Source organism: Pseudophryne corroboree, chromosome 3, assembly GCF_028390025.1.
Source record: "Pseudophryne corroboree isolate aPseCor3 chromosome 3, aPseCor3.hap2, whole genome shotgun sequence".
Lineage (NCBI taxonomy): Eukaryota > Metazoa > Chordata > Amphibia > Anura > Myobatrachidae > Pseudophryne > Pseudophryne corroboree.
In genome coordinates, this window is record NC_086446.1 from 110,837,051 (window position 1) to 110,854,216 (window position 17,166).

Below are 17,166 nucleotides of genomic sequence, written 5' to 3' on the forward strand. Positions count from 1 at the left end.
TACCGCAACTAATGAATTTGGCCGGGGCTATCCAATTAGCCCTGATACACAGCACTCAAGCACTCAAAGCATATTCTGCGATAAGCAGCCGTCAGAGTCGCTATAGCATATGGGATCAGGAGCTTATCCTGGATCCCCTGTATTATGCAGGATCGCGTGTCCTTTTTCGGTGATAAAAATGAACTATAATTGGATTGCGCAATAATGGCCATCTGTCAAAAATAGTCTTTATTGGACGATAAAGGATCACACTTAATAGGATACCAGCCTGTTATTCTGAAATGTCTCCTATTGTCGCCTGATGTAGTAAGTTTATCCTTGTCTTTGCTCATTGTGCCGCCTGATGGGGAGGTTGCGGAGTGTCTGCAGGCAGACTATTTCCATGCCCATACCTTGAATCCAGAGATCAGCATGGGATCAGTTGCTCCGTAATCTATGTGCTTTGCCTGACTGCGCAGACTCTGTCAGAATGAAAGAGTAATCTATCCTCCACTTTCTCCCTTTTTGTGTGTTCCGGAATTTGGTGTGGTGATGTCATTTCTGCCCTCACTTGAGTCTATTCAGATTTACCTTTTCCGAACTTGTATTTAGATGTTCCATGGACAAATACATTACTGTACATGTATGTTAAGCTGTTAGAAATCCCTTATACTTAGTTTCTTTCCATTCAGAATTCTAATTGTTATGTGTTCCAGGATATGTTGCGGTAACAATATTTCCACCCTCATTTTGAGGTCTATTTACTACAGTAAGCCTTGGAGAGAGATAAAGTGGACAGAGATATAGTACCAGCCAACCAGCTCCTAACTGTCATGTTACAGGCTGTGTTTGAAAAATGGCAGTTAGGAGCTGATTGGTTGGTACTTTATCTCTGTCCACTTTATATCCGTCCAAGTTTTAGTACATACAGTAGACCCCTTTGTTCCATATGGACGTTCCTTTCCATCCGCTCATTAATGTATAACTTCCGCCTTTAGATGTTACACGGGTGAATATATTACTGCCCACAGATATTAAGTTGATAGAAATCACTTACACTGTAGCTAGTTTCTTTCCATTCAGAACACTAATGTTGCCGGATGTTTACTTTTCCGTATGGTTAAATACATACCAATCTGCTTTGGCAGATTTGTAAAGGTTTGTATTAGGACAAACACGCAACAACACTCAAAGACATGCATTTATAACTCTTTAGATTCTTTCATCTATGAAGATTTATTGTTTCTATTGTTGTTTTTTATTCTATCTTTATTTTTGTATTTGTTTTTTTTTTTTAATTCTTATTCATTATCTCTTATTATTTCCCACCACTTATTGATTGTTTATTATGGAGACAGTCCCCATACTAATTCTGTAATCTTCATAAATGTGTATCCTTCATTTCAACTTCTTATTTCCACATTATTTATTAACAAAGTTCTGTAATAATGGTGGTACTGCTTTTCTATTCGTGTTTTTAAATGCAGTTTTATTATTAAAATTGTATTCCTATTTAAGACAACTCACGTACTGTAGTTTATATAATGGTATCTCAAAAAAAGTATATAAACTCTACCTTATTCTGTACAAACTACTTTCTGTACCTGTTATGATGTTGATGTACATTATAATTCATAGTGATCCTCCTATGTATATAGTTTTTCATGTTGTTTGTCCCTATTGAGTAGAATGTGGCTGTATTATTTTAGAGAGGGATGTAAACCAAAGTCAGTGTTTAAGCATTGTGTGGTTAATGTTCCCAATTCAAAAATCATGCTAGTTTCATCTTTCAGTAAGATTTCATTTATATGTCCTCCTGTCACGAACCGGTCTCTCACCTCTGCGGGTTCTGGGGTTCATCCATTGCCAGTGCGGTTGCTCGCGGTTCTGTGCACCCGTGTGGGGACACGGCGTGATCAGTGGCACAGGTTATGCAGAGTCTGGGAACTGGGAGTGCGGGGACCAAATCGCCTAAGGCACTGCGGTGTGTCTGCTGTATAGGAGGTGGCCATGTTGGAGACCAAATAGGTAATACAGAGCACTTGTGAAAACACCTGTGGGCAGGTGTAAGCCAATCCCGTGCGTGTGCTGCCTTTAAGTAGGCTGGGATTATGTTACTCTGGGCCAGTGCTTTGTTGTATCAACGCTGTGCTCTAGCTCTGAGCTCTCTCCGTGCATTCCTGTGTGATTCCCGTGGTCCAGATATCGCCTCCGTTCCCAGAGGTCCGTCTGCAGCCTTCACTGCTAAAGATCCACCGGCTCTCCGCTGTGCTGTCAGTTAATTGCACACCTACTGGAAATAGTTGGATTCCCAGAGTCCTGCATGAGGTTACCTTGTCTGTCTGCTTTCAACCATACAAAGTTTGGAGGATTCCATTACCCTCAGCTGTTCATTTGTTCTACTCTGCATTTAACCCGTTCATCACCTTGTCATCTGCTACAGTTTTCACAGTGATCTCCGGAACCCGCAAGTAACCCAATTCAGTACTTTTATTTTCTATGTTACCATAACAAGGATAATTCTTCACAGCTTCTCAGCTAACTCTCAAAACTTCATTGCAAATCCTTACAGTTATTTCTTCATGTCTGCATTAACCAGTTAAACACATTCTGCAGTTCAGCATCAAAGCTTGTTTATATTTGGACAATTCAACATTTATTCATCAGCTTGTTTTATATACAGTACCATGAACATTTCTTTTATTTGTCTTTGAGATTTATCCTGCATATTATTTCTGCCATTCCTGCAATACTTCAGTATAATATGATGATTAACAACTTGTCATTTAACTCTTTACTGGAATTGTTAATTTCAATAAATATATGAAACGGAACTTTCTTCGTCCTCCCTGCTTTCTTCATACCCCAGCACCTACACCTGTGGTTGGTCCCGGGTTAACGGATTCACAAAAACACCCAGACCTGACACCTCCACTCCAAGGGATAGTAACCTTCCTTAGACCCTAAAAATGTAAAATGTAATTTACTTGCATGAACCTCCTTGAAATATGTGGGCATACTGCGATTCTCTTTTCTGTTTTTAATATTGCAGAGGTGCTTGTTACTTCTTACATTTACTGTAGTTTGCTAAATGTTTTGTCTATGTACTATAGTCTACATGGGCAATATGCTAGATAAACAACCCATTTTGGATGGCATGTTATTTTTTCTTTAATTCTACATGCAAACTTGTTTGCATGAGAGATTAAACTGTTTATAGGTTTCAAACCTCTATTCCTAGTTTTTTTTGTACGCTATACAGGGACCACAGGGAACAGTAGGGTTCAGCCAGGTGTCTTTGTTTTCTTTTCTTACTTCTAGATGGTTTTTCTCCAAGTTGGTTGTAAGTGTTGGTGCTCTATACACTAATTTTGGCTATTGCAGATAAAAAGATTTAAGGTCCTCGTACGTGCCAATGTTTCTTCAGACTTTTTTCTAGACGTTTACTATGTCCTGAAGAAGAAATAGTAGATTGGATTGGCTTTTGTTTTCTCTTTCATTGTAATGATGAACTGCTTCTCTATTTAATTTATCTATTTTCTGATGATCTGTCTCTAGTTTGTTCACCTTTTAGTCCTTTTCTTTAAATTGTGACGTAAGTATCTCTGATTGTTCCTCAAAGTCCTTTTTCTGGAACAATTCCTCTTGATGCATTTAAGTTGACCTCTTGGGCAGTTTGATAACTATTTTTCATGGTGGTTGTTTGTTGCATCCAAATAACTGATACAGTCCACGGATTTAATAAAAGTCTTTGTCTCAGTATTGTTAAGTCCAGGAAGTTGATGCTGTTATCAATAATGTCACCAGTGATTTCCAAATTTTCAACATTGATGTTAAGACATTTGATGAAAAGCTCTTATTATTTTTCTTGCCCTCCCATATGATGATAATATCAATATAGTGGGACAAAGTATGAGATTTTTCAAATTAATTTTGTTTGTCCATATACTGTATGTTAATTTTCCCATTGTGCTAGGAACAGATTTGCATATAATGGTGCAAATTTTGTTCCCATTGCTGTTCCTCTGTGCTGAATATAAAAGTTACCATTGAACTAAAAATAATTATGTGTTAGAAAAAACCCAGTGACTTCCCAAATAAAATCAGTTTGTAGGATTTCTAGTTCTGAATTCTCCTCAATGATTTTTCTTACACATGTGTATAATGATTTTTTTAATAATCATTTATTAGGCATTGCAATTAGTGAGCAAAAAAGCTTGACAGCATATAATAATGCTCAAAACAGTTTCTTATTAAGCGTCTTCCAAACCTGAAGATTCAACTCAATTGATGGTGGTATATATGGGGTAGCCATGGTAAATGGTATATTGATAATATGCCCACCAGGTCACTTTCTGAGTCAGCCCATCTTTTGACATGTTAAGGGGAATACCAGGTGATACCAGGTGACCATCTGACTTAACCAAGTAGCATCATAGTACCATTGGTGGATATGTAACACCAATACTCCATTCTGGGATCGTTTGGCAAGGATATCCTGATGGATTCAAGATTTTATTGTAGTTCCAGATACATTTGCAAAGAGAAGCTTGGAGGGCATTAAGGATATGAGATGGACCAGTATTACTAATATTTGGAAAAAGTATGAGCACTTGGGGAGTATGTTCATATTTACCGCGTTAATGCAGTCAACCCAGGAAAAAAATATAGGATTTTAATATCTACGGGTAAATCCTTTTCTCTTAGTCCGTAGAGGATGCTGGGGTCACATCAAGAACCATGGGGTATAGACGGGATCCACAGGAGACATGGGCGCTTTAAGACTTTCAAAGGGGCATGAACTGGCTCCTCCCTCTATGCCCCTCCTCCAGACTCCAGTTATAGGAACTGTGCCCAGGGAGATGGACATTTCGAGGAAAAGGATTTATTGTTAAACTAAGGTGAGATACATACCAGGTCACACCTCAAGCATGCCGTACAACATGGCATTTAACACAACACAAGTCAACGGCATGAACATCATCAGCAACAGGCTGACTATAAATATAATACAACATGTGTGTAACCACAACTAATAACTGCAGATACAGTACGCACTGGGACTAAGAGAAAAGTATTTATCGGTAGGTATTAAAATACTATTTTCTCATATGTTCTAGAGGATGCTGGGGTCACATCAAGAAACATGGGGTTATACCAAAGCTCTAGAATGGGCGGGAGAGTGCGGATGACTCTGCAGCACCGATTGACCAAACATGAGGTCCTCATTAGCCAGGGTATCAAACTTGTAGAACTTTGCAAAGGTGTTTGAACCGGACCAAGTAGCTGCTCGGCAAAGTTGTAATGCCGAGACCTCCCGGGCAGCCGCCAAGGACGAGCCCACCTTTCTGGAAGAATGGGCTTTCACCGATTTCGGTAACGGCAATCCAGCCATAGAATGAGCCTGCTGAATCATATAACACATCCAGCGTGCAATAGTCTGCTTGGAAGCAGGAGCCCCAATTTTATTGTGAGCATACAGAACAAACAGAGCCTCTGTTTTCCTAAACTGAGCCGTTCTGGCGACATAAATTTTCAAAGCTCTTACTACATCAAGAAACTTCGATTCCAGCAAGGCGTCAGTAGCCACTGGCACCACAATAGGTTGGTTCAAGTGGAACGACGAAACCACTTTCATCAGAAACTGCTGACGAGTCCTCAATTCTGCTCTATCTTCATGGAAGATCTAACAAGGGGTATTGTGAGACAAGGCTGCCAATTCAGACACCCGCCTTGCGGATGCCAAGGCCAACAGCATGACCACTTTCCAAGTAAGAAATTTTAACTCTACCTTCTGCAAAGGTTCAAACCAATAAGATTGAAGAAATTGCAAAACCACGTTAAGATCCCATGGTGCCACAGGGGGAACAAAGGGAGGTTGGATGTGCAACACGCCTTTCACGAAGGTCTGAACTTCTGGAAGGGAGGCCAATTGCTTTTGGAAGAAAACCGATAAGGCTGAAATTTGAACTTTAATTGAGCCCAACTTTAGGCCTGCATCCACACCGGCTTGTAGAAAATGGAGAAAACGTCCTAACTGAAATTCTTCCGTAGGAGCCTTCCTGGATTCACACCAAGACACGTATTTTCTCCAAATACGGTGGTAATGTTTGGACATTATTCCTTTCCTGGCCTGAATAAGAGTGGGGATAACTTCCTCGGGAATACCCTTCCGGACTAGGATCCGGCGTTCAACCTCCAAGCCATCAAATGCAGTTGCGGTAAGTCTTGGAACACGCACGACCCCTGCTGTAACAGATCCTCCCTCAGAGGAAGAGGTCAGGGATTTCCTACGAGTAATTCCAGATAATCCGAATATCAACCCCTTCTTGGCCAGTCTGGAACAATGAGGATCGCTCGAACCTTTATTCTTCTTATGATCTTTAGCACTTTTGGAATGAGTGGAAGTGGAGGAAACACGTACACCGTCTTAAACACCCACGGTGTCACTAGGGCATCCACTGCTATTGCTTGAGGGTCTCTTGACCTGGAACAATATCTCTGAAGTTTCTTGTTGAAGCGAGACGCCATCATGTCTATTTGTGGAATTCCCCAAAGACTTGTCACTTCTGAAAAGACCTCTTAATGAAGACCCCACTCTCCTGGATGGAGATCGTGTCTGCTGAGGAAGTCTGCTTCCCAGTTGTCCACTCCTGGAATGAAGATCACTGACAGAGCGCTTGTATGCTTTTCCGCCCAACAAAGCACCTTTGTGGCCTCTGCCATTGCCGCTCTGCTCTTTGTTCCGCCCTGGCGGTTTATGTACGCTACTGCTGTTATGTTGTCCGACTGAATCAAGACGGGCCGATTGCGAAGAAGATGTTCCGCTTGAAGAAGGCCGTTGTGAATGGCCCTTAACTCCAGAATGTTTATGTGTAGACACATTTCCTGGCTTGACCAGCTTCCCTGGAAGCTTTCCCCCTGCGTGACTGCTCCCCAGCCTCGGAGACTCGCATCCGTGGTCACTAAGATCCAGTCCTGGATCCCGAACCTGCATCCCTCTAGGAGGTGAGAGCTGTGCAGCCACCACAGGAGTGAGATTCTGGTCTTGGAAGACAGGGTTATCCTTCGGTGCATGTGCAGATGGGACCCAGGACCACTTGTCCAACAGGTCCCACTGAAACACTCTGGCATGGAATCTGCCAAACTGAAAGGCCTCGTAGGCCACCACCATCTTTCCCGGCAACCGAGTGCATTGATGGATCGATACTCTTGCTGGTTTCAGCAATTGTTTGACCAGGTTCTGAACTTCCAGAGCCTTTTCCACTGGAAGAAAGACTCTCTCTAATTCTGTGTCCAGAATCATTCCCAAAAATGACAGCCGTCTCGTCGGAACAAAAAGTGATTTTGGCAAGTTTAGGAGCCAACCATGTTGCTGCAGAATTGTCAGGGAGAGCATAATGTTCTGCATCAATTGGTCCCTGGATCTCACCTTTATCAGGAGATCGTCCAAGTACGGGATAATCGTGACTCCTTGTTTGGGTAGGAGAACCATCATTTCGGCCATTACTTTGGTGAAAACCCTCGGAGCCGTGTACAGACCAAACGGCAACGTCTGAAATTGGTAATGACAATCCCGAACTGCAAACCTCAGGTAAGCCTGATGTGGGGGATAAATGGGAACATGCAAGTAGGCATCCTTTATGTCTACCGACACCATAAAATCCCCCTCCTCCAGACTGGAGATCACTGCCCGGAGAGATTCCATTTTGATTTTGAATCTTTTTAGGTAGAAATTGAGGGATTTGAGGTTCAGGATTGGTCTGACTGAGCCGTCTGGCTTCGGAACCACAAACAGGCTCGAAAAAAAGGCTTCACCCTGTTGCGATGGGGGAACCCTGACAATGACTTGATTGTGACACAATTTTTGTATTGCGGCGCATACCACCTCCCTGTCTGGAAGAGAAGCTGGTAAGGCTGATTTGAAAAATTGGTGAGGGGGGACATCTTGAAACTCCAGTTTGTACCCTTGGGACACTATTTCTAAAACCCATGGGTCCAGGGCTGAACGAGCCCAGAACTGACTGAAGAGCCTGAGACATGCCCCCAGCGGTGCGGACTCCCGCAGAGGAGTCCCAGCGTCATGCGGTGGACTTGGCAGAAGCCGGGGAGAACTTCTGCTCCTGGGAACCGGCCACGGCCGGTGATCGTTTACCTTTTCCCTTTCCTCTCGTAGCAAGGAAGGAAGACCCTCGGCCCCTTCTGTATTTATTGGGCTGAAAGGACTGCATCTGAGAGTGGTGTGCTTTCTTTTGTGGTGCAGGCACATAAGGTAAAAATGATGACTTACCCGCGGTAGCCATAGATACCAAATCAGTGAGGCTGTCACCAAAGAACACACCACCCTTATACGGTAGAAACGCCATAGCTTTCTTAGAGTCAGCATTCCATCGATGAATCCACAATGCTCTCGTAGCTGAGACTGCCATGGCATTGGGTCGTGATCCCAAGAGGCCAACATCTCTTGCAGCTTCCTTTAGGTAGACTGCAGCGTCCCTGATATGACCTAGGGTCAAAAGAATGCTATCCCTATCTAGGGTATCCATTTCAGATGATAAGCTATCTGCCCATTCTTCGATAGCGCTACTCACCCTCGCAGATGCTATGGCTGGTCTGAGTAGCGTACCCGTGGTGACATAAATGGATTTCAATGGATTTTCCTGCCTATGATCCGAAGGATCCTTTAGGGCTGCCGTGTCAGGGGACGGGAGAGCTACCTTTTTGGACAGCCGTGACAGAGCTTTGTCCACAATGGGGGGGTGACTCCCATTTTTCCCTATCCCCAGAGGGAAACGGATACGCCATTACAATCCTTTTGGGAATCTGAAACTTCTTGTCAGGACTTTCCTAAACGTTTTCACAAAGCGTGTTCAGTTCATGAGAGGGAGGAAACATTACCTCAGAACAGTAGGGTCTTCAGTGATATGTAATACATCTTTTATAGCCACAATCATGTACTGAATGCTCTTTGCCAGTTTTGGATCAAATCTGGCATCACTATAGTCGACACTTGAGTCAGTGTCCGTGTCGGTATCTGTTTTGTTCATATGTTTGGAAATCCAGTCATAAGGACACAGAGACATGTGAGTTCACTGCTGTGCTGCTTTATTCATTCACCAACTCCAGGCACACTGCACACTGGACCACCCACTTCCCAGCATCCCCCTGGTCCTAGGGACCATCACTGAAGATTCAGGCTTACACAGATTAGTAAGGGAGTGTCTACAAATATTAAGCATTCTAATACACTAACATCACAGTATCCGTGTCTGTCAGCTGGGCAAATGAACGTTTTTGTGACCCCGAGGGGGTCTGTACTTGAAACAACACATCCTCTACGGATTTCCTCCAAGCCTGGATCTGAGACTCAGATTTATCCAATCTTTTATTTATCAGAGCCACATTTGCATTCAAAGCACTCAAAACATTCACCCAATCAGGTGTCGGCGGTGCCGACAGGGTCACTCCCACAGCCGTTTGTGTCCCTAACATTGGAGGTCATTCCGAGTTGTTCGCTCGTTGACGATTTTCGCAACGGAACGATTAATGTGAAAATGCGCATGCGCATGGTACGCAGTGCGCATGCGCAAAGTATTTTAGCTCAAAACTTAGTAGATTTACTCACGGCAGAACAAAGAATCTTCATCGTTGAAGTGATCGGAGTGTGACTGACAGGAAGGGGGTGTTTCTGGGCGGAAACTGACCGTTTCCTGGGAGTGTGCGGTAAAACGCAGGCGTGCCAGGATAAATCGCGGGAGTGTCTGGAGAAACGGGGGAGTGGCTGTCCAAACGCAGGGCGTGTTTGTGGCGTCAAACCAGGAACGAAACGGGCTGAGCTGATCGCAGTGTAGGAGTAAGTCTCGAGCTACTCAGAAACTGCTAAGAATTTTCTGTTCGCAATTCTGCTAATCTTTCGTTCGCAATTCTGCTAAGCGAAGATACACTCCCAGAGGGCGGCGGCCTAGCGTGTGCAATACTGCTAAAATCTGCTAGCGAGCGAACAACTCGGAATCACCCCCATAGTCTCCTCCTGGGAAGAGCACTCTGTCTCAGACATGCCGACACACGTGCACCCACCACACGCAGATACACTGGGCCTATAGGGGACAGACCCACAGTAAAGCCTGTCAGAGAGACACAGAGGGAGATATTGCCAGCTCACACCCCAGCGCCCAAACCCGGTCTGAACACTACAGAAAATGTCCCAGACCAGCAGCACTTTTATAATTTACATACAATGCACCAAAATCACTGTGCCCCCCCCCCCGTTTTGCACCCTGTTACTTGTACAGCTGTGTGAGAAAGGACCAGCGTCTCTGCAGCCTGTGTAGAGACAATGGCGCCGAGCTGTGTGCTGTGAGGGCTAAGCCCCGCCCCCGTAATGGCGTGCTTCAGACCCGCTCTTTTTTAAACTTTTTTATACTGGCGGGGGTCCGGACAGTGCCCTGGCACTATGTCCGCTCTTGCCAGTCAGTTATGTTGAGGTTAAAATGATGCCCAGGCCCCCCCCCCCGCATCCGGCACCCTGTAGTGTCTCTGAGTGTGGGAGCATGGCGCGCAGCGCGGCCGCTGTGCGGTACTTCAAAGCCGTCACTGAAGTCTTCTGATCTTCGTCTACTCACCTGTCTTCTGACTTCTGGCTCTGCAAGGGGGGTGACGGCGGGCTCTGGGAACGAGCATCCAGGCGTACCTAGCGATCAGACCCCCAGGAGTTAATGGTGTACAGTAGCCAAAGAAGCAGAGCCTTTAAACTCACAGAAGTAGGTCTGACTTCTCTCCCCTAAGTCCCACGAAGCAGGGAGACTGTTGCCAGCAGTGCTCCCTGAAAATAAAAACCCTAACATAAAGTCTTTTCAGAGAAACTCAGTAGAGCTCCTCAGTGTGCATCCAGTCTGCCTGGGCACAGATTCTAAACAGGAGTCTGGAGGAGGGGCATAGAGGGAGGAGCCAGTTCACACCCCTTTGAAAGTCTTATAGTGCCCATGTCTCCTGTGGATCCCATCTATACCCCATGGTTCTTGACGTGACCCCAGCATCGTCTAGGACGTATGAGAAATAGGAGTGCCATTGTTGAAGATCCTTATGCATTGCTCTAAAAAGGAGAGGGTAATCAGTTTTATAAAAGAAGCTGTATGATTTAGTGATGTGAACCCCAAAGTATTTCAGTGAGGCTCTCCTCCATATAAAATCAATGTTCCACTGCAGCAGCTCATTCGTGCTTCCAGGGAGATAGAGATGTAAAGCCTCTGACTAAGTGTGTTTGATTTTATGCCCTGATAAGTTGCCATAGATGGAGAGCTTGCCAAATAAAGTTGGGAGGGAAGTGAGAGGTTTAGTCAACGTAAGAAGTATGTCATCGGCAAATAAGGAGAGAGAATATTGGGAATGTTTAACCTATACGCTGGCAATATCAGGGTTAGCTCATATACGACTTGCAAGTGGTTCAATTATGAGCGTGGATATGAGGGGTGAGAGGGGGCAGCCCGGTAGTTGTGTTATATTGGAGTGTGTCACCTTCATCTCGTTCAGCTGGAATGGCAGTAAACGCTTTCCTGGCCTTCAATCTATTAGCTTACACAGTATCTGCTTTATTACTTTTTTGTAAAAGTATTGACCAAGCCAGCAAAATGACCTTTCAAGTTTTGCGGCTATGAGAGCATTAAGGGATGCCCTAGCAGATGTGAGTTGATTATAGAGGGTACAAGAGGGGTGATTTTTATGTTAAGTTTCCAACCATCTCTTCAGTTAGAGAAGTAAATTTTCATCTATGTTCTCTATTTCTATGAGAAAAATAACTAATGATGTGTCCCCATATTACAGCTTTACGTGCTTCCCAAACTAAAGGGTTGCAGGAGGAGTCAGTGACATTAAGAGGGAAATAGTCCGTGAAGACTAGTTTTACTTTATCCTGAAATTGTGGGATTTTTAATAAGGTTTCATTCAGACACCAAGGAGGGTGGGAAGTCGGTATGTCGAGAAAGTAAAATGATGCAGTTATGATAGAATGGTCAGACCATGAGTTGGTGACAATAGTGGAGCCCGATAGATGCTTAGAGGCTAAAGTACAACAGAGAAAAAGGTCTATCCTTGAATATGATTGATATTGATATGGAATCAAGAAAAGAGTGTAGTCTCGAAACGTATGGTTAAGTGCACGCCAGACGATTCTCTGATATGCTTATTTAGAGAATGGGTTAGAGGGCTGGATTGTGTGCTAGAAAGGAAGGGAGATTTATCAAGGGCACAATCGAAAATGGCATTGAAGTCTCCTCCCACAATGAGGTAGCCCTTTCTTCATTTGTTCAGTTCTGAGAAAAAGGAGTTAAAAGGGGAACCTGACTCAAGTTAGGGGCATATAAATTGGCTATCGTATTGTAGGAGACCTATTTTTCCAGTTAAAATAATATACCGCACATCGGAATCCGTATGTATAGAATGGAGGATGAAGGGAACTCTACTGCTTATTAAAATCACCACCCCATTGTGTTTGGTTTGACTAAAAGAGTAGAATATGATAAGGAAACATTTAGCAGTGATGGATGTAAATGGGCTTTAAAGTGAGTCTCTTGTATCAGAACAACTCATGCCTTGAGACTAGGAATGGTTCGGAAAAGAGTGGATCATATCTGAAGGATGTTTGAAGCCTTAACATTTAGAAAGGACAGGGTCAATGGCATCGCAAAACAATCAATGACCCCTAAATACTTGCCACTACATAACTGACCCCTCAATACCCGTCAACTACATCACTGACCCCTCAATACCCTACAAAAAAAAATCACTGACACATCTATACCCTACACTAAACCACCTCTATACCATAAACTATTGACCCATTTATACCCTGCACTACATTACTGACCCATCTGTACCCTAAACTACATTGCAGACCCCTCTATACCCTACACTGCATTACTGACCCCATTGTAGGTAAAAGCACACACACACATTGACGTGGATAGGAAAGAAAACACACACATCGGTACTAATAGGAAAATCAAAAATTACAATCTCAATGAGTATCTAAGCCTCAGGCTGTGGTGTCCTCTATGTGTCTGCGTGGTGTGTCTCTCCCTTTTATTATAACTAGGGACCTCTGTGTCCCCCCCCCCTTCTCTTGGCCCCTGTGTGAGCCATGTCCCATTCCTTCCCCCTGTGAGAGATATGTACGCCTCTTCCCTTGGCCTGTGTGAGCCATGCCCCCATTTCCATGTATGAGTGATATACCCCCTTTCCCTTGTGAGAGCCATGTCTCTCAGCCACACCATCATCTCCTGTCTGTCTCTCAGCCACACCATATCCTCTCTGAATCTCTGAGTCACACAATCATCTCCCATCTGCGTTTCTCAGCCACACCATCATCTCCCATCTGCTTCTCCCAGTTACACCATAATCTCCTGCCTGCGTCTCTCAGCCACACCATCATCCCCCCGTACCTCTCAGCAACACCATATTCTCCTCCCTGAGTCATCTGTCAGCACACAATCATCTCCCACCTGTCTCTCTGCCACGCCATCATCTCCCACCATCCCCCTTACTTTGTGTCTCTCAGCCTCCCCCCTTCACTCTGTGCCTCTTAGCTTCCGACCCTTCACTCTATGTCTCTCAGCCTCACCCTTTACCCTGTGCCTGCCCCCTTTACTATGTGCCTCTTAGCCTGCACCTCTTTATGCTGTACTTCTCAACCTGACGTCCCCATCACTATGCGCCTCTCAGCCTAACACCCTTCACTCTGTGCCTCTTATCATGCTCCCCATTGACTCTGTGCCTCTTAGCCTGCCCCCCTTTCAGTCTGTGCCTCTTAGCCTGCACCCCTTCACTCTCTGCCTCTCAGTGTGCCACCACTTCATTATGTGCCTCTTAGCCTGCTCAGGGCTGGCAACAGAAATCATGGGGCCCTGTACACTGATATCTCCGGGCCCCTGCCCCCCCCAGAACCCCAACCTTCTCCAAACATCCCTGCATACACATATATATTTATACATATATATATGTGATACAGTACATATATTTATACATTCATACATACACATTACACATCCACATATGTGTATATATTTTATACATTATATATATTTTTATATATATATATATATATTTATATATATATAACTAAATGATCACTACTTACTCGAGGAACCAACTAGGTACAATGCAATCTTAGACTTGGTATTAACAAACAATGGAGATTTGATATCAAATATTATAGTAGGGGAGCCCATGGGAAACAGCAACCACAATATGGTCACATTCAATATCAGTTTTCACAAGCAGCCCTATATAGGATCAACTAAGACTCTAAACCAGGGCTGGCCAAACTGGTCCTCGAGATCTACCAACAGTTCACATTTTCCAGACCACCTAGCTGGTGCACAGGTGTAGTCATTACTAATTAAGATGTGCTGCATTCATTCCTAACTGACAATTCTACAGATCTCCAGGAGGCCTGGAAAACATAAACTGTCGGTCGATCTCGAGGACCGGTTTGGCCAGCCCTGCTCTAAACCTTAGTAAAGCCAACTTTGACATGAGGGAAGCTTTAAGTGACATTGCCTGGAAATTTAGTTTCAAGGCAAGAATACTACAGAGAAATGGGATGTATTAAAAACGTTGCTCGCTAGTTATACTCGTAAGTTCATTCCCATGGGCAGCAAACGAAGGAGTAATGCCAAACCAATGCGGCTTAACAAAAAGATTAAGGAACTAATGGCCAAAAACAGGTGAGCTTTCAAAAAGTATAAATCGGACGGGAAGGTGGAGTCATTCCAGTACTTTAAGGATTGTAACAAAATATGCAAAAAGAAATCAGAGCATCTAAAATAGAAACGGAAAGGCTAATAGCAAAGGAAAGTAAATTAAACCCCAAAAAGTTTTTTAAATACATCAACAGCAAAAGCTTAAAGAAAGAGAGTATAGGCCCTTTAAAAGGCAATTTGGGCATCCTAATCAAAGACGACAAAGACATAGCAGAAACATTTTACGAGTTTTTCTCATCTGTATTCACAAAAGAGGACCAGATGGCGGGATTGACGCATAACCTCAGTAATGATAATGTCCCACTGCTTAATGCTTATTTAAGTGAGGAAGTAGTCTGTGACCGATTAAAAAAAATTAAGATTAATAAATCCCCTGGTCTCAATGGAATTCACCGAAAGGTTTTCATGGAGCTACACTCTGTATTAGCAAGACCCCTATATTTGCTTTTCAATGACTCACATTAGGCATGGTCCCCAAAAACTGGTGTATAGTGAAAGTAGTGCTGATATTTAAAAAGAGTAGCAAATCTGAACCAGGTAATTATAGACCAGTAAGTCTTACATCTATAGTGGGGAAAGTGCTGGACGGTATTTTAAGAGATAAAATACAGGAGTTCCTTGAAATCAATATGGTTATTAATAGGAATAAACATGGATTTATGAAGGATAGATCATGTCAAACTAACTTAATAGGCTTTTATGAAACAGTTAATGAGAAAATAGATCAAAGAGGTGGATGTAATCTTTTTAGACTTTGCTAAAGCTTTCGATGCATTACGTCACATGAGACTTATCTACAAATTACGAGAACTTGGGCTAGGGAGCGCAATATGCACTTGGGTTAGAAATTGGTTAGATAAGAGGGAGCAGCGAGTGGTGGTAAATGGAATGTTTTCGAATTGGACTGAAGTACTAAGTGGTGTGCCACAAGGGTCTGTACTTGGACCACTATTGTATAACATTTTCATAAATGATCTAGAAGTAGGTCTAGAGAGTACAGTGTCAATTTTTGCAGATGATACCAAACTGTGTATTCGGACGGGGAAGCTAAGTCTCTACAGAACGACTTATTTAAATTGGAAACATGGGCAGCAAAATGGAGAATGCGGTTCAATATAGACAAATGTAAGGTAATGCACTTTGGTGGAAAGAACCAAAATAATACCTACATACTAAATGGGGAGAAACTAGGGGATTCTGTACTGGAAAAAGACTTAGGTGTTCACATAGACAACAAACTTAGCAGTAGTACCCATAGTAGGAATGTAGCAAAAAAGGCATACAAGGTATTAGCATGCATAAAGTGGGGAATTGATGCAAGGGATGAGAGTGTTATACTCCCATTATATAAATCACTAGTGAAGCCACATCTCAAATGCTGTGCACATTGATGGGCACCATACCATAAAAAGGATATCCTGGAACTAGAAAAGGTTCAGAGAAGGGCAACCAAATTGAAGGGGCTGGAGATGCCTAGAATAAGAGGAAAGGCTTGATAGGCTAGGCATGTTTAAACTGGAAAAAAGGAGATTAAGAGGGGACATGAGTAACATCTACAAATATATAAGGGGACAATTCACAGAGCTAGCGGGGGATTTGTTTTTGGTAAGATCATCAAAAAGGACATTTGAACAACAGCTTAGGTTAGAGGAGAGGAGATTTCGCACACAGTAAGGACAATGAGTATTTGGAATTCCCTGTATGAGAGAGTAGTAATGGCAGACTTGGTCATTACCTTTAAGAATGGGCTAGATAAATTCCTAATGGATAAGGATATACAGGGTTATGGTCAGTAAATCATGCACTTTATTAATAAAATAATAATAATAATAATAATAATAACAATAATAAAGAGAGGAATTGACATAACGGCTAAACATTTACCTCAGTTCAAATTAGTCTTAAGGTGTGTACACATGGTTCGATATGCACTTAACTTTCCTTACGATTTTGACTATATAGTCAAAATCGTAAGGAAAGTTAGTGCATATTGCACTGTGTATACACAGCTTGCAATACCGATGCGCAGTCCCGCGGGATTGGCATTGCAAGAAAAAATAGACTGCGCAGGCAGCCCAACATTGACTATATCGGTGGGGCCAGAGGGTCGAATAGTCCGTGACGGGCAAACAGTGCATTGTGTCATGCAGGGCCGGTTCTAGGGCTTGCAGCGCCCCGGGCGGGCAATAGGGGCGTGGCTTCATACAGGGGGCATGGTCAGTTACGCCCCCCCCTGTACAGTAGTAGCACCACTGAAATGATGTGCGGTGCGTGATGACGTCATCGCGCACCGCACAGCAAAGGTCCTCTCCACTAAGGGAAACTAGACGCTACGCGTCTAGTTCCCTTCACAGCGGGGGGCAGCGGCAGCGGGACAGAGCGGGCAGCGGGGGGCACAACAGCAGCGGATCTTGCCATGGTGCGGCGCCGC

At 43.6% G+C, this 17,166-nt stretch overlaps 1 protein-coding gene across 1 annotated transcript in view; it reads right to left on the reverse strand.

The window, feature by feature from the left end:
* LOC135057523 (membrane-spanning 4-domains subfamily A member 4A-like) overlaps window positions 1-17,166 on the reverse strand; it is a 92,746-nt gene that overhangs the window by 34,639 nt on the left and 40,941 nt on the right. The gene's annotated exons all lie outside the window — the stretch shown is intronic.